The sequence below is a fragment of the Gavialis gangeticus genome, unplaced genomic scaffold (genome assembly GCF_001723915.1).
Source record: "Gavialis gangeticus isolate Ggan-Ray unplaced genomic scaffold, GavGan_comp1, whole genome shotgun sequence".
Classification (NCBI taxonomy): Eukaryota; Metazoa; Chordata; order Crocodylia; family Gavialidae; genus Gavialis; species Gavialis gangeticus.
The window spans coordinates 10,972,387-10,984,908 of record NW_017729017.1 but is presented as its reverse complement, the minus strand read 5'-3'; positions in this window follow the sequence as shown (position 1 = coordinate 10,984,908).

The following is a 12,522-nucleotide window of genomic DNA, read 5'->3' as shown; positions in this document are numbered from 1 at the left end:
AGACAAACAACCTGCTGGGGTCATTTGGACCCCAATACTCTTTCCTACCATGGCAGGGGGTCGGACTAGATGATCTGCTCAGGTCCCTTCCGACCCTAGGAAACTATGAAACTATGACAAAGTCTCCTCCTCAAGCAATATTTCATTATGCCATAAAAAGAAATGCACACAAGAGACTCCATGAAGATTTTACATTCTTGACTTGAAACAGGACCTGATGATTCAATGCCTAATTGTCTTCTGAACTCTTCAGTCTCATCTGGTTTCTGTTCTCTGCAGAAGCATATGCTTCCCTTTGGTGTCAGCTGTATGGGTGTACTGGTGAGTAGGCTTTCTGGAGTCATTAAAAAGGCTTCATCTTACTGCAAAGGAGTTCAAATAAAGGACATAGTTAGTTGCTGTTTAATCAGTCCTTAGCTACATCCAAACACTTATGTGCAATGAAGTGAACCGACAGCACTACCCTCTAAATCTAAATGCCCCCACAACCATGCTCCAAGTCTCTTACCGGCCTCTCTGCGATGACCTCTACTTTGCATGCAGGCTCTGGCATAAAGATACCATCGTCCAAATTCTCAATGTCTGCTTAAGCGGCCTGGGTTTCCATTTGCCTGTTCATTGGATCTTCCTGAATAAGGTCAGGCATCTCAAAGAGTCTTTGGGTAGGGGCCTGGCCTCCTCCTCAAAACTATTTCTATGGTAATACTTTCTATGAGGTCATCTTTGGATTGTGGTGTGTGGGCCTACAGGCATTGCAAAAAAATCCATATCCACCCCTGCTTGCCTGAGCATGGTCTCCGATAAACAGAGGGGTCATTTGGGAGAGCAGCTAGACCTGGTGGTCTTCCAGCCTAAATCCCACCCCTCTTCTCACTCCAATTGGTTCATCATCATTTTTGGGGAGGTCTGAGGCCTCCGAAACACCTGCCAATTGGTTAGGGGTGTTGGGGCTGGTTGTTAGAGGGGTCACATCACCCCACTGCCACCCCATAGACCACGCCTGTGCTCTGGTGGCTAGAGAAGTCTGGGACCTGATAGGTCATAACTGTACCACATGGTCTAGGGCGGGTCTTGCAGTATGAGGGGGTGGGCTTTGGGGGTCTGCATGGGCTGTCCTTCTGATGTCATGGACCATGCGGTGGTGTTGTCACACACCACGTGACTGGGGGTGGGGGCAGAGTTGCTGATGTCACACACCGCATGACTGGGGTCAGGGGTGGGGCTGGGGATGTCATGCACCATATAAGGGGGGAGGGGTGGGGCTAAGGGGGTGAGACTTCCAGTCCCAACCACCTGTCACATTTGCATTGAAGGGCAGTGAGCCTATATACTACTGTCGTCTTAACAATGAAAGAAAAAAAGAGAGAAAGGAATCTCTTCAGACTAGTCATTTAACCTTTTCCTCTGTTCAGGGCCTCAGGAACCAGGGCAGAAACCGGTGTTCAGTTGTAGTGGAGGTGGGGTAGTCACCACCTCCCTTTCATTAACATTTCCAATAAAAAAAAAATCCTTTTAACATTGAAGTCATGGCAGGTGGGAAGAGAGAGAATGTAAGAACCCCACTTAGACTGACCAAAGGTTGCAATCATCCCTGAGAGGGCCAGTGAATGTCAGCTGGACGTAAGAGCACGCACCCATATCCAGTGACTACCCAGCACCTGCACATGGGCAGGATAGACTGTTGGGATGAAATGATCCCAGCAAAATGGGCATCAAGACTTTTTTTTGAAGATTGCTGGGATGGGTGCCTGTACCACCTCTCAGGAGAGCCTGTTCCAAGCCCTTGGCACTTGGCTTGTCAGTAAGTTTTTCATTATGTCTAGCCTGAAGCAATCTTTAATAAGTTTGTGCCCCTTATTTCTTGTCCTCCCCTGGGGAGCCTTGGTGAATAGATGCTACCCCAAGCCCTGGTATATGCCCCTGATATACTTATACGTTGCCAACAAGTCCACCCTGAGTCTTCTTTTCTCCAGGCTGAACAAACCCAAGGCCCTCAGCCTTTCCTCATACATCTTGGTCTCCAGGCCTCTAATCATGCCTCCTAGACATCTTAGGGGTTCCTGTGATGCACATGTATGTCAGTGTTCTGCCCTGTGTCCTGGAACTTTATGTCACTCTATGTTAGGCATTCTCTTTATTATAGAAAAATCCTTCACAAACACTTGGTACATAGCCATGACCAATGCTTAAAGCATTAACCTCCTAGGAAACAATCTAATGGAAAATGTTCCTAAGTTTCATTTGACTATGCAAAGGCTTCATGGCTGGGTCCATGCAGCTTAGAAAAAAAACGGTAGTATTGTTTTATTATGGGAAACGTTATTGCAAGGGTTCAAATGTATGTTCCAGGTACTGACTTAAAACCATAAATTTACAGGGGCTGGGGCTGGAATGAAGAAACTTCTGTTTTTATCAGAGGCATGTGTGAAGTGCAGCAGCATGGTGACTGGTTACTTGGACACAGTGAAGATTGGCTACACAATACAAAAGAGGGTTTTTTTCATTTGTTTTATTTTGTTTTCCCCCAGTGTTTTCATGTCTCAGGACTTTGAGGGACAGTATCACCTGAGATAAAATTAAACCACTGATTTTGATAATGACTTCTGGCCGTGCTGGGAGATGGATTGCTGCAATTTCTCAGTGATTTTAGAAGGCAATAGCTAGCCATTATAGGAAATCTCCTATTTTGTTTCTTCACTCTAATTAGGGGTTAGGATGTGGGAGCCAACTGACAGATAATGGCTAGGATGAGCCTGGTATGTGTTAAGAAGCTGGCAAAACCTGCTCTTTATAGATGGAGTAAATACAGGAAACAACATGTTCCAGAGAGATGCTGAGTAGGGTCATGCATGAAAATGGAGCCCTAGAACTGAAGGACACAGCTTAGCCTTGTTTTGTTTTGTTTGTTTGGGGTTTTTTTATTTCAGAAGAGCTCTGCCACTTACAGGCCTGTTACACTATAAATGAATGAGCTTCAACTTGCAGGGGCTAGTGATACACATCCTCACAGGTGAATCTGCTGATTATGGGACCAGATCCTGCAGCTAATGATATTTAGAGAAGCCTTGAGTCCTCTGCACTTTCTCAAGTGATTACTGGGGTCTACTGGATCACATTGGCAGGTATATTCTCCCAATATGCTCAGTGGACTTGGGTCATGAAAAAGTCGGCACAGGGTGGATCTGTCCCTATGCAGGGTGGGAGGATGTAGGTTTGGATATGGATCTCACTTAAAGTTTTTACCCAAACTCATAAAATTTGGGACCAACATGATGAAGAAGTCATAGCCCAGCTTTTTACTTTCTTCCTTCCCATAAACAAATTGTCAGGCACATCAAACTGCAGGTTCAAACAGATAGCATTTAGAGGCTGAATTTTCAAAGGGATACCTGACAATCACACATTGCAATGCATTTTATGCCCTAGTTTTCATAGCTGTGTACTTATATTGTGTGCCTGCATAGTTCAGAGACTGTGCATACATCTATGCAAATAAATAAGCATAACTTAGTCTTTCTGGAAACACAGCCCTGGAATATGTCTAGTGCTAAGAGCTATGAATAACTTTTATCACTTGTGCCTGTGGTTGGTTGACCTACATAGTTCAAGATCCCTTTAAAAGGATGTTGCTTTTCTAATCATGACTTATTGCCAAGACTGTTGTGAGCAAACAAGAGACACTCTGTTTGAAGTTGGGGTTGGGCATCAAAAGCTTTTATTTTGTTGATTTACTTTAGCCTCTCTGTTCCCTCAGAAACTCTCCAGCAGCTAATGAAGCCTTCACTCAAGTGTTTCCAGAGCTTCCCTTCAAAAGCAATAAGGGTCAGCAACCCCCAGCATGTGTGCCAAGCATGTCACACAAGGCCACTTTGCTTGGCACACTACAGCCAGCCCTGGCTCTGGGTAGCTGCTGCCAGGAATGGAGCCCAGGCTGCTCCCAGCAGGGCTTACAGCTTCCCGGCTTCCCGCTGGGAGCAGCCTGGGCTCCCAGCTGGCAGCAGCTACCCAAAGCTGGGGCTGGCTGCAGCCAGAAGGCTCCAAACAGCTGTGCCGGGCTCTGGGTTCTGGCATCAGCTCCCTACCAGCGTGTACACCCACACATTGGAGTGGGTGGTAGGGGAGGGACCTGAGGCAACACAGCCCCGGTCTGTCCCCTGCTCCCAGCATGGAGGTGATGGCAGGGTTCCAGAGCCCAGCGCAGCTGTTTGTAGTCAGCCTGGGCTCTGGGCAGCTGCAGCAAGCAGCGGGCAGGCTGCAAACAGCTGCTTTGGGCTCCACAGCTCTGGCATCAGCTCCATGCTGGCAGCGACTGCATGGGCTCCTTGGGGCAGAGAGCAGGGCAGGATTCCTGGAATTCCTGGGGCCCTCTCGGTATTTGTCCATCCCAGATGATTTGGGAGATAACAGCTGTAACTCTCTCATGTCTGGGTTAGGCTCACCTGCAAAGGCAAACTTAGTGGGGGCGGGGCTTAGCTCCCTGATACAGTTGACTACTGTGCTGGGCTCTCTGAACAGTCTCTGTAGATTCATAGATGCTGGGGTCAGAAAGGACCTCAACAGATCATTGAGTTCAACCCCCTGCCTAGCCAGGAAAAAGTGCTGGGATCAGACCAGCCAGATGCCTATCCAGCCTTCTCTTAAAGACCCCCAAGGAGAGCACCACCTCCCTTGGAAGCCCATTCTAAATTTTGGCCACCCTTCCCTTGAAGAAATATTTCCTGATATATAGCCTAAATCTGCTCTCTGTCAGTTTGTGACCATTGTTCCTTGTCACCCCAAGAGGCATGCTGGTGAACAGAGCATCTCCAATTCCTTGCTGTGTCCCCCTAATGAAGCCACAAGATCACCTCTCAGCCTTCCCTTGCAGAGGCTGAAGAGGTCCAGGTCCCTCAGTCTCTTCTCATAGGGCTTGTCCTGTAAGCCCCTAACCATGAGTGGCCCTCCTTTGGACCCTCTCGAGTCTATCAACGTCCTTCTTGAAGAACAGTGCCCAAAACTGGACTCAGTACTCCAACTGCAGTCTAACTCATGCTGCATAGGAGGGAAGTATCACCTCCTTGGATCTATTTGTCATGCATCTGGTGATGCATGATAAAGTGCTGTTAGCTTTGCTAATGATTTCATCACATTGATGACTCATGGTCATCTTGGAGTTCACTATGACTCCAAGATCCCTTTCTGCTTTGGTGTTGCTGACAGGGTCACTTACCAGCCAGTAGGTCTGCTGGATATTTTTGTGCCCTAGGTGCAGCACTCTGCCCTTGTCCTTGTTGTACTGCATCCTATTGTGTAGTGCCCACTTTTCTAATCTGCCCAGGTCTGCCTGCAATCATTCCCTACCCTCTGGAGCGTGCACTTCACCCCACAATTTAGTATCTTCTGCAAACTTGGACAGAGTATACTTCACACTCACATCCAAGTCACTGATTAAGATACTGAAGAGTACAGGTCCAAGGACCAAACCCTGTGGGACCCCACTACCCACATTCTTCCAGGTCAATACTGACTCATCTACTACCATGCTCTGGGTGCAACCAGCCAATTTGCCACCCATTGGACAGTGTAAACATCTATGTCACAGCCTCTTAATTTATTTATGAGACTAGGATGAGATACCATATTGAAGGCCTTCCTAAGAAAGTGACATCCACCTCTATTCCTGCATCTAAGAATTTTGTGACCCTGTCATTAAATGAAACCAGATTGGTCAGGCATGATCTACCTGCTACAAATCCATACTGGTTTCCCTGCTGCATTATTTTTCACACTGGACTCCAACAGATATGATCCTTCCTAATCTTTTCAAAGACTTTTCCAAGGATTGAGGTGAGACTGATGGAGGTGAGGTTCTGGAGGATTGAAAGAGGGCTAATGTCACCCCCATCTTTAAGAAGGGGAGGAAGGAGGATCTGGGGAACTATAGACCAGTCAGCCTTACCTCTATCCTTGGGAAAATCCTAGAAAAAAATATCAAGGAGCACATCTGTGGGAGCCTGCTGGCTAATGTGATGCAGAGGGGTAACCAACATGGGATTTTAGCAGGCAGGTCCTGCCTGACTAACCTATTTTCCTTTTAGGACAAGGACACCAATTCTTTAGATGCAGGAGTCAAAGTGGATGTTATCGATTTGCAAGAAGGCCTTTGACAAGGTATCCCATACTAGACTTATAAATAAACTGAGAGGATTTGCCTTGGATGATTACATGGTGGACTGGGTAGCAAATTGGCTCAAGGGTCACACTCAGAGGATGCTAGTGGATGGGTTGGTGTCAACCTGGAAAGATGTGGGCAGTGAAGTCCCTCAGGGCTCAGTTCTGGGGCCGGTGTTGTTCAACATCTTCATCAGTGATCTGGATGAGGGGGTGGGAAGCACCCTGTTCAAATTCATGGACGACACAAAATTATGGGGTGCAGCTAACACCCTGGAGTGGAGGAACCAGATCCAGGCTGACCTAGACAGCTTGGGGAAGTGGGCAGAGAGCAACAGGATGCAATTCAAGAAGGACAAGTGCAAGGTGCTGCATCAAGGGAGGAAGAACTGCCATCATACCTACAAGCTGGGGGGTGATCTTCACAGCTCCACTGAGGCAGAAAAAGATCTTGGAGTCACTGTTGACTCCAGGATGAACATGGGTCACCAATGTGATGAAGCAGTTGGCAGAGCCAATCGCTCTTTGTCATGCATCCGTAGGTGCTTCACAAACAGGTCCAGGGAAGTGATTCTCCCCCTTTATGTGGCACTGGTTAGACCACAGCTGGAGTACTGTGTCCAGTTCTGAATGCTGTAGTTCAAACAGGATGTGGACAACCTGGAGAGGGTCCAACGAAGAGCCACTTACCTGATTAGAGACTTCCCCCAAAGGGAAGTCTCTACAAGGAAAGGCTAATGGACCTTAACCTCTTCAGCCTCTCCAAGAGAAGACTGAGAGGGGATCTTGTGGCAGCGTACAAATTTATAAGAGGAGAGCAACATGAAGTAGGCAACAATCTGTTCACCAGGGCACCCCCTGGAATGACAAGGAACAATGGACATAAGCTACTAGAGAGAAGGTTTAGGCTGGACATTAGGAAAAAGCTCTTCATGGTCAAGGCTGCCAGAATCTGGAATGGGCTCCCAAGGGAGGTGGCGCTCGCCCCATCCTTGGGGGTCTTCAAGAAGAGACTGGACAGACACCTGGCTGGGATCACATGACTTCAGGATTGGTGACTCTTTTCTTGCCTGCCAAGGGCAGGGTGTTGGACTAGATGGCCCACTGAAGTCCCTTCTGACTCTATGAATCTATGAATCTATGACTGGCCTATAATTACTTGCATCCTCCTTCCTCTCCTTCTTGAAAATAGGGACCACATTAGCCCTTTTAAAGTCCTCCAGGACCTGATGTGAGCACCACGAGTGCTCAAACATCTGTGTCAGTTGTTCTGCTATGACATCAGCCTATTCCTTCAGTACCCTTGGATGCTGCTCATCCAGGCCTGCTGACATGAACACATCTAGTCCATCCAAGTGACTCTGTACCTAGTCAGCATGGACAGTTGGTGGGCTGGTGTCCCTCTGATGCCCATCTAAAAGCCCATTAGGAGACTGATCTTGAACCCTATTCAGGAACACTGAGGCAAAAAAACTCATTGAATAGCTCAGCCTTGTCCAAGCTGTCTGTCACTAATTGCTCCTTGTTCAGTAGGGGTCCTATGCCACCCTGCACCTTCCTTTTACTCCCTAAATACCTAAAAAAAGAATTTTGTTGTCTTTAATTTGTGTTGCCAGCCTCAGCTCTGTAGTTCCTTTGACCCTTCTAACTGCCTCCCTGCAAGTGCGGGCCAAGTAGGTATACTCCTCCTTGGTAGCTTCTCCCTGCTTCCACTGCCTAGATGCCTTCGTTTTTGCTTCCTTTAGGAACAACCACCCTTCGTGGACTCCCATCTTGCTAATACTCTTCTCCTGCAGTGCATCATTGACTAGACTCCTAAGCACACTGAAGTTAGCTTTCCTAAAGTCAAACACTTCCACCCTACTAGTTATCTTACTCACCCTATGCCATATGGTGAATTCAATTTATTGGTGGTCACTGTCCCCAAGGTGACCATGAATCTGCAGCTCCCCTACCAGGTCCTCCCCTGTAGCCAATACCAAGTCCAGTAAGGCATTCCCCCTAGTGGAACCATATACCTCCTGTGTTAGGTGAAGGTCCTGCATGCAGGTTAAAAACCTACTTGAATGGTTGGATTTGGCTGACTGTTCCTCCCAGCAGATGTCAGAATAGTTTAGGTCCCCCATGACAACCGCATCCCTAGACTGCATGGCCTCTGAGAGCTGTCTTGAGAATTCCAAGTCTAGCTTTTCCTCTTGGTGTGGTGGTCCATAGCAGATCCCCACCAAGAAGTCCCTTTCACCATAACCTCCATGTATTTTAACCCACAATGCCTCAACTTTCTCCCCTTTTAAACCATTTTTATTAGGGTATATGTATAATGCTCCTTTACATAGAGAGGAACCCCACCCCCGTTCCTCCCTACCCTGTACCTTCTGTACAACCTGTAGCCCTCAATGTGTACCACCCAGTCATGGGTAGGGTCCCACCAGGTTTCCGTTAGCCACATTAAATTTAAGTTATGATCTGCAAGCAGAAGTGTGAGCTCTTTCTGCTTGTTCCCCATGCTCCTAGCATTAGTATACAGGCACTTGAGCCCTCCGAATGGTGCCTTTGGTGCCCCCCCCCCACTCTATTCTGATACCCAAATGGCCCTTTACTACTTACCTGGAGTGTACTGCTGCAGGTCTTGCAGTTTGTAAGTTCTAGACTCTCTCCATCTCCTTCTTCCTCATCCCCCATCATACTTAATTTAAAGCCTAACACAGGATGTCAGCAAACCTGTAAGAAAAGAGACTCTTACTTTTTGTAGAGAGGAAGCCCATCACAACCCAGGAGGTCCCTTGCACAGAAGTGCGGTTCATGGTCCAGGAAGCCAAAACCTGCATGATGGCACCAACTCTGAAGCCGTGGGTTGACTTCCCTGACACAGGTGATATAATGCCTGTTGTGACCGCTGACCAGGAGGATCGATGAGAAGACCAACTGTGCCCCCACCTTCCTATGCCTGGTCCCCAGAGCCCTGTAGTCACTCATGATATGGTCTGGACTACTCCTGGCTGCATCATTTGTTCCTACATGGATGAGGAACATGGGATAGCAGTCAGAGGGCCATTTGAGGTCAGGAATGCTTGCCATGACATCCCTGATCCTGGCTCTGGGAAGCCAGCAGACCTCATGTACCATGGGATACAGATGAGAGCTGGGTCTCTCTGTTCCTCTCAGCAAGGAGTTGCCCACAACAATGATGCAGCATCTCTTTTTCTGCTTACCTGGACGGCCCTTAGCTTGCTCAGTGATGGTGGCAGTCTCCTCCAGTGCATTTTCCCCCCACCGCATACTCCTCCAGTGCAGCCAGGGCCTCATATTTGTTCCCCAACTGCACCGGGGGAGCTGTCCCTGTGGCAAGAGGTCTGGCCCTTGAGATGCCTGTACTCCACTCACCAGCATCTGCTTCAGGGCATTCCCTCACAGCTTCTCTTCCAAGTCTTGTCCTGCAGAGAATGAAAGTAGCCATCAATTTCTTCTTCAATTGTCCTGATCCCCCAACAGCCTGCTCACCTCTGCCTGGAGTTCCGTCACCTGCCCCTCAATCCAGGCACATGTGGGACAGGCAAGGGAACTCCTGGCCCCCACACTACCCCCAGGCCTCAGAGGTCCTTCCAGGCAACCCCCACAGACAGGGGGCCAGGGCATTGCCGACCCATCCAAGGGACCTGTTTGGGTGGAGGCCTCACAGGAGCACTGGGCTGGAGGTAGCAGCAGGGCAAGGGCCCTGGCTGTGCTCTGTGGCACAACCCCCATAGTATACCCCCTCCTCATTTACTTACCTGAAGTCTCTGTCAGAAGCTACCATGTACTCCTGACCATGGCTGGCCTGCTAAATGCTCCCCTGTTGGCAGTCCCTGGTCACAGACTCCCTGGTCACCTGGGAAGTCTCCTTTGATACCCTTCTGGGCCTGGGGTGACTCAGGCCCAGGCAGCAATCACACAGTCTGCAATCCCACAGCAATCAACAATCAACAGTCACTCCCAGCTTCTCAGAATACACATCCACCAAACAGTCAGTCAGCTAAACCAAAGGTACAGGCACCTGCATCACTTACTTTTCCTGGGAAGGATCTAGTGCCTGGCCTGGCTTCTCTTCTCCTTCCTCCCTCCTCTTGCCTCCAGCAACTGCCTGCAAACTGCTCCCCTGTTGGCAATCCCTGTTTGCTGGCTCCCTGGTCACCAGTCTATTGTACAGAACTGTACAATCAGTCTAGTTCTCTTACCCATTTCACTCAAAGGTGCCATAATCACAAGCCTTACTCTACAAATGGGCAGCGTAAGCATAGATGCGTAGTTAGTGCTAACATCCTGACATAGGCCAAGCCTAAGTTTTGGGTAGGACTGAAATACTAAAAAGGTGTGATCAATGTCACAGGTTCTAGGAAAACAATCTGACCTAAGAATTCTCTCTCCATTGGGTTGCCTTTACCATTTGCTGCAGGGGGGCAGAATGGTTTCTCAGGCCTGTACTGTGATACTATTGCTTGCAAAATAAGTAAGAGGGTGTGTCTACATGCACATTAATGTGCCATAGTTACTGTGCATTAAGTTTAGTACCTGTAATAACAGATACAAACTCAGTGCACAATGACTGGTGCTACTGTGGAGTAGCACTGGTGCATGGTCTTTTAGTGATGCTAATGTGCAATAGACCAATCCTGTGCATTAGCACAGGTTTTGCTGTGATGCACTAATGTGCAATAGAATTAGTTTATTGCACATTTAGTATCTCATATAGACACACCCATAGTGCTCTCAAAGAGTAGTAGAGTGGCATTTTTCCCTTAGGGCACTTAAAGTCTGCTCCTACTTTCACTGAAGTAAAAAACTTCCATTGGCACCATGGGGTTAGCTCAATCCTTTAGTACCATACTGCTTCAGTACTTCTGAGCTATTTGTTGCACAGCAACACTATTGGACCTGATGTGTGTAATACTAGCTGGTTGCTAAACACAGCTTCACATGATTTTATAAGTGTTTAACAGGCTGAGTTCATGGCAATTGCCAAACAAGTCTATCTGGGCTTATCTACACATGAATTTCATAGATTTCATAGATTTCATAGACATTAGGGCTGGAAGGGACCTCAGAAGATCATCGAGTCCAGTCCTCTGAACTAGATTTATTCTGATGTAAACTAAGCCAGAGTAAGGGTTTTTGAGCAAGCATCTACACACGTGGAGATTAGGGAGAAGATTTGCACCCAGTTCCCTGCAATGGGCTCCTGCCATGACAGAGGGGAACTCCAGGCTCCCCCTGTGTGCTAGCCCAAGGGCAGGCAGGGAGCACAGGGCCAGGAGACAGCTTTTTCCTGACCCTGAAGGATTGCCTACTGTTGGGGCAGGTACAATTTCCCCCTTTCCTGGCACCAGGGAGCTCCTGGCCCTAGCTCCCTGATCAGGGGCAGGGACTTGTAAAGAGCTGTGGGGGAGGGGCAGGTCCCAAACCCCTGCCCTGATCTGCCAGTGGGGCAGCTAGCAGCTAGGTCATTCCTAGCTTCCCCACCAGCAGATCAGGGCAGGGGGCTGCAACCTACCCCCCCCCTGCAGCTCTTTCCAAGCCTCATGCCTTGATCACCCAACTGGGGCATGGGAATGGGAATGGGAATGTCTCTGGCCAAGACAGTTCCCAGGCCCTGCCCTAGATGCCAGGCAGAGGCTGAGCAGCTTGTTCCCCACCTAGCTGTCCATAGGTGTGGAGCTGGGGGGGTGGTGGGGGTGGGAAGGGACAGGCTGAGGGGCTTGTTCCCAGTTCAGTTTCATGAGTACACAACTGGGGAAGGAACAGACTGGGGGACCTGTTCCTGCCCCCTCTCCAACTTCATGAGCACGGAGGGCTTGGAGCGCTCTGCTGACAGAGGAAGGGGACATAATCCCCAGCTTCGCTTCCATGGCAGAGCCTGCCCTGGCAGCAGGCAGCTCCTGAGGGCAGGAAGCAATCTCCCACCCTCTGGTGGATGGCTGACTGTGAGCAGATTTTGCTTTTGGTCAAGTGTCTACACAAGCACTAAGGTGCTATTACATCTTGTAGCAAAACCCCCAGTTTTTCTTCTTTTTTGTTGTTGCATTCACTCCCCTTCCCCAACCATTTATGTCTTTTTCTCTCCCTCTCTATTCCCTATAGATAAGTATAAGTAAGCTAAGATGTAGGATAAGCTTTAAACATTTTTATTTTGGTAGCAAGTTTTGGGTTTCAGATATCCACTGTTTTATATTGTATTATTATTAGGTTTGTATTGTTTTTTACTGTCATATATTATATTATTATTATTTTTGTATTGATTTTTATTGTTTCATATGGATATTGTATGGTTTAGGCCTGTGTTTGTAAGTGAACCAAAGTCATGTCAAGGTTCCATTTTATATGTCAAGTCTCCATCTT